The sequence below is a fragment of the Oryzias melastigma genome, linkage group LG4 (assembly GCF_002922805.2).
Source record: "Oryzias melastigma strain HK-1 linkage group LG4, ASM292280v2, whole genome shotgun sequence".
Taxonomy (NCBI): Eukaryota; Metazoa; Chordata; class Actinopteri; order Beloniformes; family Adrianichthyidae; genus Oryzias; species Oryzias melastigma.
The window spans coordinates 25,005,096-25,018,226 of NC_050515.1; the positions used below are offsets into that span (position 1 = coordinate 25,005,096).

At 38.2% G+C, this 13,131-nt stretch overlaps 1 protein-coding gene across 1 annotated transcript in view; it reads right to left on the reverse strand.

Annotated features, from left to right (window-relative positions):
* The window catches only part of nlgn1 (neuroligin 1), a 385,517-nt gene extending 384,028 nt beyond the window's left edge, over nt 1-1,489 (reverse strand). The window contains exon 1 of the mRNA XM_036211636.1: nt 192-1,489. The gene's annotated coding sequence lies outside the window, so the exon portion shown is untranslated. The remainder of the gene's footprint in view (nt 1-191) is intronic.
* Between the last annotated feature and the right edge of the window lie 11,642 nt (nt 1,490-13,131).

Here is a 13,131-nt window from a genome sequence, read left to right on the forward strand (position 1 = left end):
TTCCCCCCCCCCCCCATGGCTCCGCCCCTGCCGTTAGTGGTTAATACTAAGATTATTTGATCACAATCGTAGAAAATAATTTCCAGTGATAAAGGATGATGTGATTTATGAAAATAAAAACTTAAGGAACTTTCATTATCCAGTGCTGAATTTAAAAATGCTCAGCATGAACCAGCACAAAGATGACTTACTTTTGTTTGTCATTAGATGTCAGTGCAGAGTCATTCATCCAGGATGGTTCCATGGCAGAAAAAAAAAAGTTTTTTTATTTTTTTTTTAATAATAATAATAAAAAATTAAAAAATTTTTTAAAAAGTCAAAGTATTTTTTTTAAGCTGAAGACATTTTGCTTCTGCCATAAACAGGAGAAAAAATTATCCAAAATACCAGACTAAAAGGTTCAATAATTACCAAAACAAGAAAAAATGTGAAACAAAGAGTATACTTTTATATATCTTTGATGTATAAAAGTGGTAGATATATTAAAGATTTAGATATTTCAAAGAGGAACCATAACAGATGAGTGGAAAACCAGACACTTAAACACACTGAGGAGGATTAACTTCATTGAAGACAGCTGTGGATAATTATCCAATGAAACCAGGTGAGACTGTAACAGGAAAAAAAGAAATCCTAACTGAACACAAAGCAAACAAAAGGACACAATCCTCATAGCCTCTTAAACAGGATCATTTTCATTGCTTTATGGTGATTTCTGAGAGAGGTTGGGATTTAAACTGCATTTTGTTGACTTGGACGGTATTTCAGCCTGAAATTGTCAGTCATTTCTGGCAGTAAGTCGAATGACAACATCATCAAATAAATGGAAGCATAAGACATAAGCTTGAATAAGTAGAATGAAGTCAGAATATGATTCATTGAGAATAAAAATGTAAAGCTGTGTGTCGAGGATAAATGTGGTTTGCATGTTCTGAGGAATGCTTCCCATTCTACAGAAAGCACATCTCTTCCCTTGCGCTTTTTGATTTGATCTATATTATTATGCCTGGGTCAGTTTTCCAAATAGTTAATGTTGTCTTTTGTAACTGCAGCTATGCCCTACTGACTGCCCCACCTTTCAAATTAGCATGTAAACTCACACTAAGACCGCAATACACAACAGATAACAAATGAAATAAGATGTAAGTTGTGCTTTACTTTTAAAACCACAGAAAAAGGCCAGTGAGAGTGTCCTTCAAGTCTGGGATAAACCTCAGGGGTTTTACAGACTTTGGACACTGTTCATCGCCGTGCACTAAAATTCATCACAAACCAGATCTCCTTGGCACTGTTTCCTGAACATTCTTGGACTGACCTCCTTCTCCATGTGCAGACGAAAACCTTGGAAATTTTGTAAAAATATCTTTGAGTTGAAGAAGTTTTTCTGCTGAATAATTTTTGCTAGAAATAATTTAGCAGGATGTAGACGCCTGGAGTTTGATTTTTTTTTTTAGCTTTTTATTTATTTTGATTCAACTTTTTATCTTGTTTAGTGAATTCAAAATGGAGGGTTAAATGTGACTAATGTTGCTTCCTTACTAAGTTAGTCCACTGACAGTATAAGAGAACTGGATAGGGCGAGCGTGACATCACAAATGGCTTACTTCCATCTCCAGCTAAATTAAGCTAATTTAGTCGCCATTTTCTTTCCGATTTTGTCATTTTGGATCCAGACGACAGTGAGTGATCCGAGTCGGTCTGAGTCAATGTTTCTATGAAAGGGCTCTCACCAATCAGGAGTAAGCTTTTTCAAAGACCACACCCCTTCCAATGAAAGTGAATCTGTCAATCAAACGTTTGAGGTGGGGCCAGCGGGCACCACATGCTTTTATTGAGGCACCTGATTGGTCAGTTTATAACTTGAATAACTTGTGATTAAAAAAAAAAAAAAAGTTTTTTAAATTGTTAGCAAGAACTCGTTAACAAAAAATGTATCAGAGCGAGAATGGTTATTCTGACAAATAGAATGAGTCATATTGTCTATTTCTCAATAGAAGTCTATGGGATTTTGTCATCCTGGAGCCAACAGGTACTTCCTGTTTGAAACGCGGCGGGGAAGGAGTCACTCAGTCCAGTTCTCTTATACAGTCAATGGGATAGTCCCACTTGTTTTGAATGGAGAGGCAATGTCTGTCATTTTTGCACCTTTACCCTCGTAGGGTTTCACAACCATCACTCTTAGATTAAAGTGGACCACACCACCTCAAAAACCGAATTGTTCCAAAAGTTTCTTACTTTGACACAAGCTCAGACCGGTGAGGGAAAGGAAGCCTTAGGAAAAGCACTCTCATGACCATTACGTATTAATCACTACCTCCACCCTCTCAGTAAACCATATTTACTTCATATTTTCAAACTTTTTCATAATTGACACTTATTGACATTCACACTGTGGGCTGTTTTTAATTCACTTGCATGGCACACAATTGCTCCCTTTAGTACAACGCTACTCTTTGCTGTGCATTAAGTTAATTTGCAATCACACTACAGAAAACGGCAACAGCTTATTTGCAAAGAAACAACAGATCCTCATTCACAAGCGGGTCGGGGTTCATTTATTTGAGGTTAAGGAGGATTTGCAGACTAGTTGAGGGTCAAATAATTGTGTGGATCAAACCAAAAAGTGGGAATGCACCATGCTTTATCAAGGCCATAACAGGTAAGGTGGTCCAAGGTGTTAATATGGCCAATAACTTTAATGTAAATGTACAATTTTACTTAACATAAATAATAAAATTGAACAGATCCAATAACAAACTGTTATCTAGGCTTCCTTTTTAAATGTCATTAAAGCTCTATTTTGAGGTATTACTGTATTACTCTGTCAAAAGAGACACAATGAGAATACAATTAAATAGAAAGTTGAAAATGGAAAATGAGACATCCTTCCCCTCAAACCCAAACAAAGACTCAATAAGTAAAAACACTTACGCCCTCACTGTCAATACCTAATTTATTTTCTGCTGTCTCAGTGAAGAGAGATGCATATTTAAAATGCTGTAATTGTTTCCTCGTTGCCTGATCACTGTATAATCAGACCTTAAAATATGGTATGTTCAGCAGTGTTTCTCAGCCATTGATCCAAAACCCCCCGATTTTCTCTTCACCTTTAAGCAGAGTTCAGAGCAAAGAACCCTTGAGTTGGTCTTTTTCTAGTTAGAGGGCTTTTATCCGTAGACTGGATGATAAAGTGCTGCGCAGAAATCAAACCATAAATGCCACAAGCCCCCCAAAAAAGCTGTAATTGTCTTCAAAACAATCACAATTGACACAAAGCAGCTCTGAAATCTATCAACACTGACCTCTGTGCTCAAGCCACCCACTGTCTTCCTTCCTTTCGTTAATAATAATTACAAACAAAGATGTTGGAGTACACAAATATATGCTGTAATGATGTGTTGGGAGGACAAATTCTAATTCACAAGCTATCAACCGCTGCCATTTCCTGCAGCGCCTGACACGCAGCCAGCGCGGCCTTCAGCGTCCACGCCAAGGACACCCTGACAGGACCTCCATTTGACAACAGGGACAAATATTCTGGAAACACGCACGAGTGTTTGTGTTTTATCATAAAAAAGAAACGTGAGGAGAGTTAGGTAATGTCACAGAATAATTTATAGGCCTTTCTTCATGGAGAAGCAGCCATTAATCAATCAGCGAGTACATTCTTTGTTTGATCTCCTATTTTTATTAAGCCTAGGCCTTCAATTTTAGTTGGTTAAGGCTAGTAGAGTATAATAAACAATCTTTATGGTGTTGAAACATCAAAACAGTTGAAAAATGAATTTTGTTTGTAACAATTTGAAAGTAAACTGTGACTGAAACTGGGCTTGATTGTGAGTTTTTTACTTGAGTTTCTGAGTCAGACAGAATGGCTGCAACTTCAGGTTAATAGACAGCACGGCCTAAACGTACCCCAGGACTGAACAGCAGGAAGCAGCAAAGAATCGATTATCTAAGAACCTCAATGTGAAAATCAGAGGAAAATGTTGAAACACACCTTTTGCTATAAACACTTTTTTTAAGGGTTATTTTAGAGAGCTTGTTGTATTTTTGTGCCGTGTAAGCAGAAATCCCCCTAAATGAAGGCTAGCTGTTCAGTGCCTGCACAGCAAACAGGTCCCTGTTCAAGTCTCAGCTCTGTGAGTGATTTTTTTTTTCTTTCTTCCATCATCCAACAGCATCAGTACTGAGAAACTCCAACCAGGATCAGACCACTGCTGATTTGGTTGTAGAAAATGTGATGGTGGTGTTGGATAAAGTCTGGTAGAATGCACAGGGAGATCTTTTTTTTTTTTAAACACCCCCTCAGCTCAAACTGAGGAACTTGCATCTCACCTCATCCATGGCTACTCAGCTGACAGGAACACACTGCAGCTCTTTAGGGGACATGGTTCTGAGGTATGAACGCACACAGGCGCACATCTATCCGGTTTTACATTGTGATGGTGCCCCCACAGCGGCTGACGGCGCAAACTCTCCTCTATTTTTTTCCCTCCATATCAGGATAGAGAGAGAGAGAGAGAGCTCGTTCAGCACACTTCCTCCCAATTCATCCTGACACCCCTCCCCCCTTCCCATCGAAAAGAGTTTTACTTTAATTGTGTCAAAAGAAAGCCTCATATCCGGATGTTCAGTTTGGATGAAGACGCATTTGAAGCAGGGCAGGACGCGCGTCCGGATGCTGCTCCTCCATGTAATTTCACAGCAGTTGAGTGAAAGCGCATTTAAAGTTGTCCCTTTTCCCTCAGACCCTTAAATAGTAATCTGGCTGCTTTGCGCAGCTCGTTCTGCGACTGTGCACACTGTGCGCGCCCATGCGTTTGGAGCGGACTCCAAAGTGGCAGACAGAGAGAGATGATTTTTTTTTTCCTCCTTTTTATTTTATGTTGTTTTCCAGCTGGGCATGGGACCCTCTCCAAAAGCGCAAATCCCCTCATTATTACGCGCTCCACAAAGAAGAAACAAACGTTAAATCCTAAATGAAAACGCCGATTTCCACAGCCGCAACTTCCTCCACCACATCTTCAGGGTAATTCTGCCATGAAAATCGGGAACCAAGCATCAGCCCACAGCTTTTACAGTTCTGGATTGAAGCGGTAAATCACCCAAACCAACATCCCTGCATCCCTCGTGCAGCTTTACAGAATTGAGTCTGATTTGCGTATTTTACCGTCAGAGGCGCATCCATCGGTGCCTTTTTTTTCCCCCAGTCGCGTCAGACAGTATTCCTCCGCGCGTCACGTCCCGTTAGGAAAAGGTCCAGTCCTCCCAAAAGCTACATATTCCACTCTGAAAATAGGGGAAAAAATCCTGAGAAATGAGGTTGGCGCACTTTCACTCCGGAGGATAGAGTCAGGTTAGACGCGGTCCAACAATTCTACTCTCGCGGAAAGAAACGCAGGAGGCGCGTCAGTCCCAAACAAGTGCGCCTTAGCTCCAAAAGGTTTAATTATTATTATTTTGATTTTATTCAGAACTACTTGAAGAATCAGAATTTCTTGTGACAGCAAACCGCCAGGCTCCAGGTCCTTGCAGGCGCACAGACTTACATCTTAAATGAAGGTGATTTTGAGAAAAAAGAAACGAGAGAGGGATTTTCCCCCATCGTCTGCTCCTCACGATTGAGGCTGCACTTGGCTGATAAAACACCGTCCTCTCTCTCTCTCTCGCACCCCCCTCCCCAGCCTCCCCCTCCTCCTCTCCTGAACACCTTGAGCTTTGATGGAGCAGAGACGCGCCTAGCGGGCGGACACGGAACTGCACCCCGCCCTCCCTGTGCGCTCTTAAAGAAACACAGATTTGGAGACAACTGGAGGGGGAAAAGTGCGTTTTGCATCCAAACAGAGAAACCTGCATGATGAGGATTTATGTTACAGAACCAACTGAGCTTAGGAGATAAAGCAAACATGTTTACAGGGGGATGGAAACGACTATATTTTAGGTGAGTTTAAAGGCCCAGGAGCAGTGTGGCCAAACAATCAGGCACCTGTCCATGTTCACCTCCTGATGGGATCTCCTGACTTCAATGCTCGTCCTGTTTTCTTTTGTTCCACCTCCCTTTTGTGTTTAGTCTAAAAGTGTTGCTTCACGTGTAAAGCTATTTTTTTTCTTTAAAAAAGTATGGCAACATTTGATATTTCTATTTAATAAATAAAAAAACATACAATCAGTTTTGAATTATGCTTTCCAAAATACATAAAACTATTTAAAGAGAAATAAAAGAAGTGAACAGGAATATAGGCCTAAAAATATTTGTTTCATTTCTTTTTCTTGTAATGATCATCTCCTAGTGGCATTTTTCTGATAATGGAGGACATATATAAAGAAACTATATATGAAAATTTCATTTCAGAGTACTTTTGTTTTAAATTGTTGTGAATCAGGAGTAGACAAAAAGATTCAGTTGAATAAAACCTTGTAACTGTGAGGTAGAAGCTACAATCGGTGAGCTACAAGCTTCCATTCCGATAAATCCATTTGTAGATGATTAAACTCGTTTTCATTTTCCTGGGATCTGGCTCCACACTGCACAGCTGGATACCTCCGATATTTCTCACCATCTTTGTTGGATCGGTCAGATGGTTGGTTGAGGGTTTGCTAGCGGGAGAGTGAAAAGTATGGCTAAGCTGACTACACGCTAACAGTCCTATACCCACTATAGGTGAATTTCTAACAAACAACCGTTGCTCTGTTTTAGAAAATGACAATGATTTATTATACATATAAATATTTTGGACTAAAAACTGCATAATCATAATTAAAAGACCACTGGAAGCACTTTTACTTTAGATCAAAAGATGATCGGAGTGGGACTATAAACAGTTTTAATTCCTTTTTTCCGTCTCTGTATTTGATCATCGTGGTGAGAAAAACCATCAGTGAATCCGACTTTCTTTGACCACAGCATGTTTGTACCTAAACCATTAACTAGTTCTGATTCATTAAATGTACTTTAACAGTTTGTGGCATCAGGCAAATTCTTTTTTCTTAAGTGTGAATAAAAGTACTTTCCAGAGTGTTCCGGGTTAATAGTAACCTAACATATCTGAACTTGGACTCTTTCCAAGTGCCTCATTTAAGAAAGTTTTTGCTATGAAGGTAAATCATTATTATTATTATTATTTGTCAGTTTAATTTTGTTTGTCTTTTGTTTTCCCCCCTCTTTCCTAATCAAAAACTGCTTTGATTGTGTTTGACAGGTTTTCCAATTTATTTAGTGTTCACTTTAGCTGTCAAGTGCTAAATCAATTAATCAATCTTTTCAATCAAAAAAGTCTCCGGAGTTGTTCCCTCTGAGAAAAAAATGGGGGCTTAAAAGTGGATAAGTGGTAACAACTGTCATACGTTACTTGTAAATATACACAAGGAGTTACACGTTAAAAACTCCATAAAATATAACTAAGTAAAATACTACAAATGTAAACAATTACACAAAACTGTATGTAAAAAGTGTTACAATTTTAAATTGACAATGCAGATTGTCAGACTTTTCACACTTTGAAAAATCCAACAGGATATTTATTGTAATTAAGAGTTAATTTAAGCTTTATTGAATAAACGGTGAATTTAAAAGGAAAATACTTGTTCTTTTTAGTGTCTCCACTTCATTTCAAGGAATACCAACTTCCCCACTGAACCACTAAAAGTGCTTTAAAATTCTGCAACAGGACAAAGAGTACAAGTGCTTGAAGGGCAAGATAAAACACCCTTAGAAATACGATTATTTGAAAGTATTTTTCTGAATTAGGGCATGAGAGGTCTAATCCCTAAATGCTGAGTGTCAAACTGTTGCCGACTGGACAGTTTCTTATCAATTTGTACCCTTTTGAAGTCGATTAAAATCCCAGATTTTCTGTTTTAACACTTACTGAAGCCGAAAATTGCGTTTCCCAGAATGAACTTTTGCCAACCTCATTTTCAGGCTGGACTGCAGCAGAGACACATTTTATTATTATTATGTTTTGCTTAGATGCCAAAAGGCTGAATTTACCCTAAAGTAATCATTTCAAATAATGTAATTTTTATTCTATGTTTTTGTCACTGAATTTCAATTGACACAAGTTTGTGCAAATTTAGAGGTTTTAAAGAGATTTCTTTATTGGCGATGTCTGTTTTTTTACATTTTTGATGTGTTGAAACAAAACACTATTTTGTATGACAAGAAGAAAAGAAAAGGTACTAAAATTGTTGAGTGCAATGCAACACGTTTCTGTGTATAAAATCAAAGGTAGATATCAGATTCAGCCACAGAGACACTCTTAAAGCTGTTAGTCAACACTTGTGTCAGTTGATCCGCTCTGCCTCCTGCTGCGCTCACTGGGATGCTGTAAGGATCACAAGCTTGGATCTGAGAGGGAAAAAAGAAGGTAGTACTGTATGACACAAAATTTACCAAGATTTAAAAAAAATACTGAAAATGTGATCGAGAAACGAATCCTGCATACTTTATTGTACAGTAGATGATAAAGAAAACTGTCATTGACAGAGATAGTGAGTTTACTTAATCAATTCTTTGTTAACATGGGCTTAGATTTGGCAGAAAAAAAACACAGGGAAAAAAGGGGAAGCAAGTATAGATTTCATTGAGCCAAAAGGGAATTCTGTTTCTGGCAGCAATCAGTGGGAAGGACCTAATTGATTTTGTGGTTAATTGTGAGAGTAAAAACAGAGCCGATTATGATAATATTGGCATGAATGATGAGAATGTAACTGTAATTTCAAAGCCACTTACCTACTTATGCAATTCATAATTTTAATTGGTGATGGTTCCAAATTAGAATATTATAGTCATTCATTTCATCTATCCATTGATTTTCTTTACCTACTCTTATGGCCCCAAAAGACACACCAGCCTCACTTTAGGGGGAATACCAAAAGGTGGCCTTAGCATATGAAACTGGACACAAAGATCATGAACAGTTTACTGACAAAAAGAAAAGAAACTGTCAGCAATGTATGTTTAGGTCGACCAAGCGTTAGCATCAGCCGTCTTATGGGAAATTCCATTAAATGTTAGCATCAAGCTAGCGGGCTTTAGCTTTGTGTGCTAAATTGATTTATATTTTTATGAATCGATTATAGTTCTTTTAAGCTTACATCGATTCAAATCGATTTCATTAACCCAGCCCTAATAAAACCCACTACATTCCTTCCGGGTCACAGGGCTGCCAGAGCTTAGTCTGGCAACTGTTTGGGAAAAGGGGGGTACACCCTGGACAGGTCACATGATGGTTTTTAGGAAACAGGCTTTGGGAGATCGGGATGTTCTCAAAGATGACTGTACAGCTACAGCTAAAGTGATCTGAGAGACTGATAGGAAGGCACTTGGTGTGTCATCTGGAATGAAGAAACCAGATAAGGAGACTCTGAGGTAGAATGAAGAAGTTCAGGTGTGTTTTAAGAGGAAAATGTTGGCTAAGAAAAAATTGGGCACTGAGAGGACAGAAGAGACCTGGCAGGAAGAGTAGATGCTGTCCAAGGTGAAGGTGGAGGTGGTAAATGCCAAATTAAGAGCATTTATGGTCAAGAGGTTGGGACAGCAGAGGAACAGAGACAGAAAGAACTTGTGGCAGGTTAGGGGAATCAAGGACATTTCTGAGGCAATTAGCAAGCTGTCTTTTAACAGTGGTTCTGGTCCTGATGGTATGGAGGCTAAATCTATTATATTTGCATCGTCTGTTCTGTCATCTTCAATAGAGTAGCTCTTTAATTTGTCTTTTTTCTCCAATAATGTGCCTGTTGGTTGGAATGACTCAAGGGGGGCTATAGCCAAGAACTGGATAACTACAGGCCTATTTTAATCATTAATACTGTTGTGAAAGTTTTTGAAAATATTATTTCCAATCAATTACCTAGTTTTCTCACTATTAACAATCTGCTATCACACTTCCAGTCTGGATTTAGAAAACACTTCTTTACTACAGATGCTCTTATCAACTTTACAAATTACATCTTTACAACATCTGTGCTGGTACTGTTTTCCTGGACCTTACAAAGGCCTTTGATTTAGTAGACCATTACTTGATTTTGACAAATTGTTTCCCATTGGTCTCTCTACACCATCCCTCCAGTGGTTCAACTCATACCTTCATCAGCATCATTAATGTGTGTCTTATAGGAGCAATCAGTCAAACTTTATTGCAATAAATAAAGGAATCCCACAGGGTTCTTCTCTTGGGCCTTTGTTATTTTCTATATTTATTAACGACCTGCCAAACCGCTATAATATTCTTCTGTATGCTGATGACATCATAATATACCGTTCTAAACCTAGTATTTCATATATCAGCATTAGACTACAGCAGGATTTAAATTCTGTACTACAGTGGATGTCATCAAACAAGTTAATTTCGAATGAAACAAAATCATACTCTATGCTTTTATAGAAAAAAACATGAATGCTGATGGAACAATACTTAATTTGCATTTCTTAGATTCTTCTCCACTTTAGAAAATTGATGTTTTTAAATACCTTGGTGTTTGGCTAGAAAATGATTTTTCTTTTAAAACTCAAATACAATCTACGACAAATAAAATAAAGTACAGTCTGAAATAATTGTATCAATCAATTGACTGCTTTAATCTCCCAGTGAGAAAAATATTTTCTCAACTGTTACTTCCTTTACTTGACTATTTAGACATTATTTACTTTAATACTTCGATAGTCTCTGTGGTTTTGTTCTCCACTGCCCCTGTACTGCCCACTGTACAATGGACCAACAGTTAGGTTGGTTTTCACCATCAGTCAGAAAAAGGTATCATTATTTACAGTTTATTTTTAAATGCATTCATCTTAATTTTCCTCTATATTTAAACCAATATCTGGTCCCATTCAACTCACAACATAACCTTTGTGACACTGATCTTTTTTTTTTTTTTTTACCCAGATTTAATAGAAAACCAGGAAAATATGCTTTTGCTTTCAAACCCCAGCGTTTCCCTCCTCAGAACGTTTATATACATTTTTACCATTATTTAAGAAAGCTCTTTCAGCACATTTACAAGGTATTTGCATTTGTTTTCATCACATAACTTAATTCCTATGATTTTGTCTTTCTCAGTAATTGGGATGAAGAATGAAAAGTTGAGAGCTGCTATGGATGTGTGTGCATGTGTGAATCTGGATGTATCCAAGTGTCCGTTATATACTTAATTTATATCTTAACTGCATCTTTATAAATTACACTATACTCTGTTTCAGTTATCTGTTTATAGAGGAACCCTGTAAAAATGAGATGTGCCATCTCAAGGGGTTTATCATTCCATTGTTTAGCCAATGCTTTGGAACATGGATGGAAATGTGTTTGCAAGAACTTTGAAGATCTGATGAAGGAGGGAAATGTGGAGTAACAAAGATTAGTAAAGCTGAAGACTGGAAGTCACTGAAGAGAGTGATGTTTAAAAAGGCAGCTGAGGAGTGGAGTAAAGTTTGAGGATACCTGAGGAATAGATTATTATTATTATTTTTTATTTAACCCCTTATTGATCCAGGCAGGACAGATTAAGAACAACATTCTTATTTACAACTATGGCCTGGCAAAAGGCAAGTTTTTTTGAGAAAGAAAAAGAAAAGAAATAGGTTACAAGAAACAAGAAATAAAATTGAATAGAATCAGAAAATAAATGTACTGGTGTGCATTTGTGAGAGGAATAAACCTGATGAGTTACACAATGAAGTTATGGGAAAGAGTAATGGAGCAGCAGGGGTCAGAACAGAAGTGAGTATTTGTGGGTAATAGTATGGACTCATGCCATGAAAGAGAATCATCGATGCAACACTTCCTATAAAAAGGCTTCTAGAGAAGAATGGAGAAGTTAAAAAGATGCTGTACTGTGTCGATCTGTAGCACACAAGCCAAACTCTGGGCCTCGAGGGCTGGTGTCCTACATGTATCCTAATGAACCATTGTATCTTTCCATCACCAAAACACACCTGATCCAGGTAATCAGCAGCAAGTGAGCCGGGTTTTTGAAAGACCAGCAGGTTTTTGGCCCTTGAGCTCTGGAGTTTGACTTCCCTGACCTAGACAAAGCCTGGACAATGGTGAAGTGTGCTGCAAGTGTGACAGAGGAGCTCAAGGTAGAGGTGGGACTGCACCAAGGATCAGGTTTGAGCCCCTTATTGTTTTGGTGTGGTGATGACAAAGTGATGGATGAAGATAGACAGGGATCTTTGTTGACTACGATGTTAACAATGATAATGTGAAACTGTTGTGCTCATAATTTACAAACCGCAGGATCTCACCCTGGGGGGTTAAAACAGTGAGTAAAAATTCCAGAACAACATGGAGGGACCGAGTGAATTATCTGCAGAGAGAGCTGGAACCAAAGTAACAAAGGCTACCGTCAGTAATACACTCTGTCGCCAGAGACCAAAATCCTGCAGTGCAAGTCCATGCACCTTTGGATGATCCGAAAGAGGATTGGGAGAATCTCTTATGACCAGATTAAGCCAAAATAGAACTTTTTGATAAGAACTCTACTGTTTGGAGGAGACGGAATGCTGAGTTGCATCCATACCTACTGTAAAGCATGGGGGTGGAAGGATTATGTTTTTGGGCTGTTTTTCAGCAAAGAGAACAGGACAACTGATCCATGTAAAGGAAAATGAATGTGGCCATGTATCATCAGATTTTGAGTGAAAACCTCCTTCCACCAGCATTGAAGATGAAACGTGACAGAGTCTTTCAACATGACAACAATCCCAAAGACACTGCCCGGGTAACGAAGGAGGGGCTTTGTAAGAAGCATTTCAAACATAACTGCTCCAGAGGAGATCTGCATGGAGGAATGGACCAAAATATTAGCAACAGTTTGTGAAAACTTTGTGAAGACTCACAGAAAATATTTGACTGCTGTCATTGCCAACAGAGAGAATATGACAAAGTATTAAGTTGAACTTTTGTTGTTGACCAAAACTTATTTTCTATCATACTTTATATATAAAATCTGGGTGTATTTTTTTTTCTCATTTTGTCTCTCATAGTTGATGAAAAATGATGAAAATTACAGGCCTCTCATAATTTTTAGGTGGGAGAACTTGCACATTTGGTGGCAGAATAAATACTTTTTTGGCCCACTGTGTCTGTCTGTCTAGATAAAAATTGTAGTGATTAAAATCGATTAGAT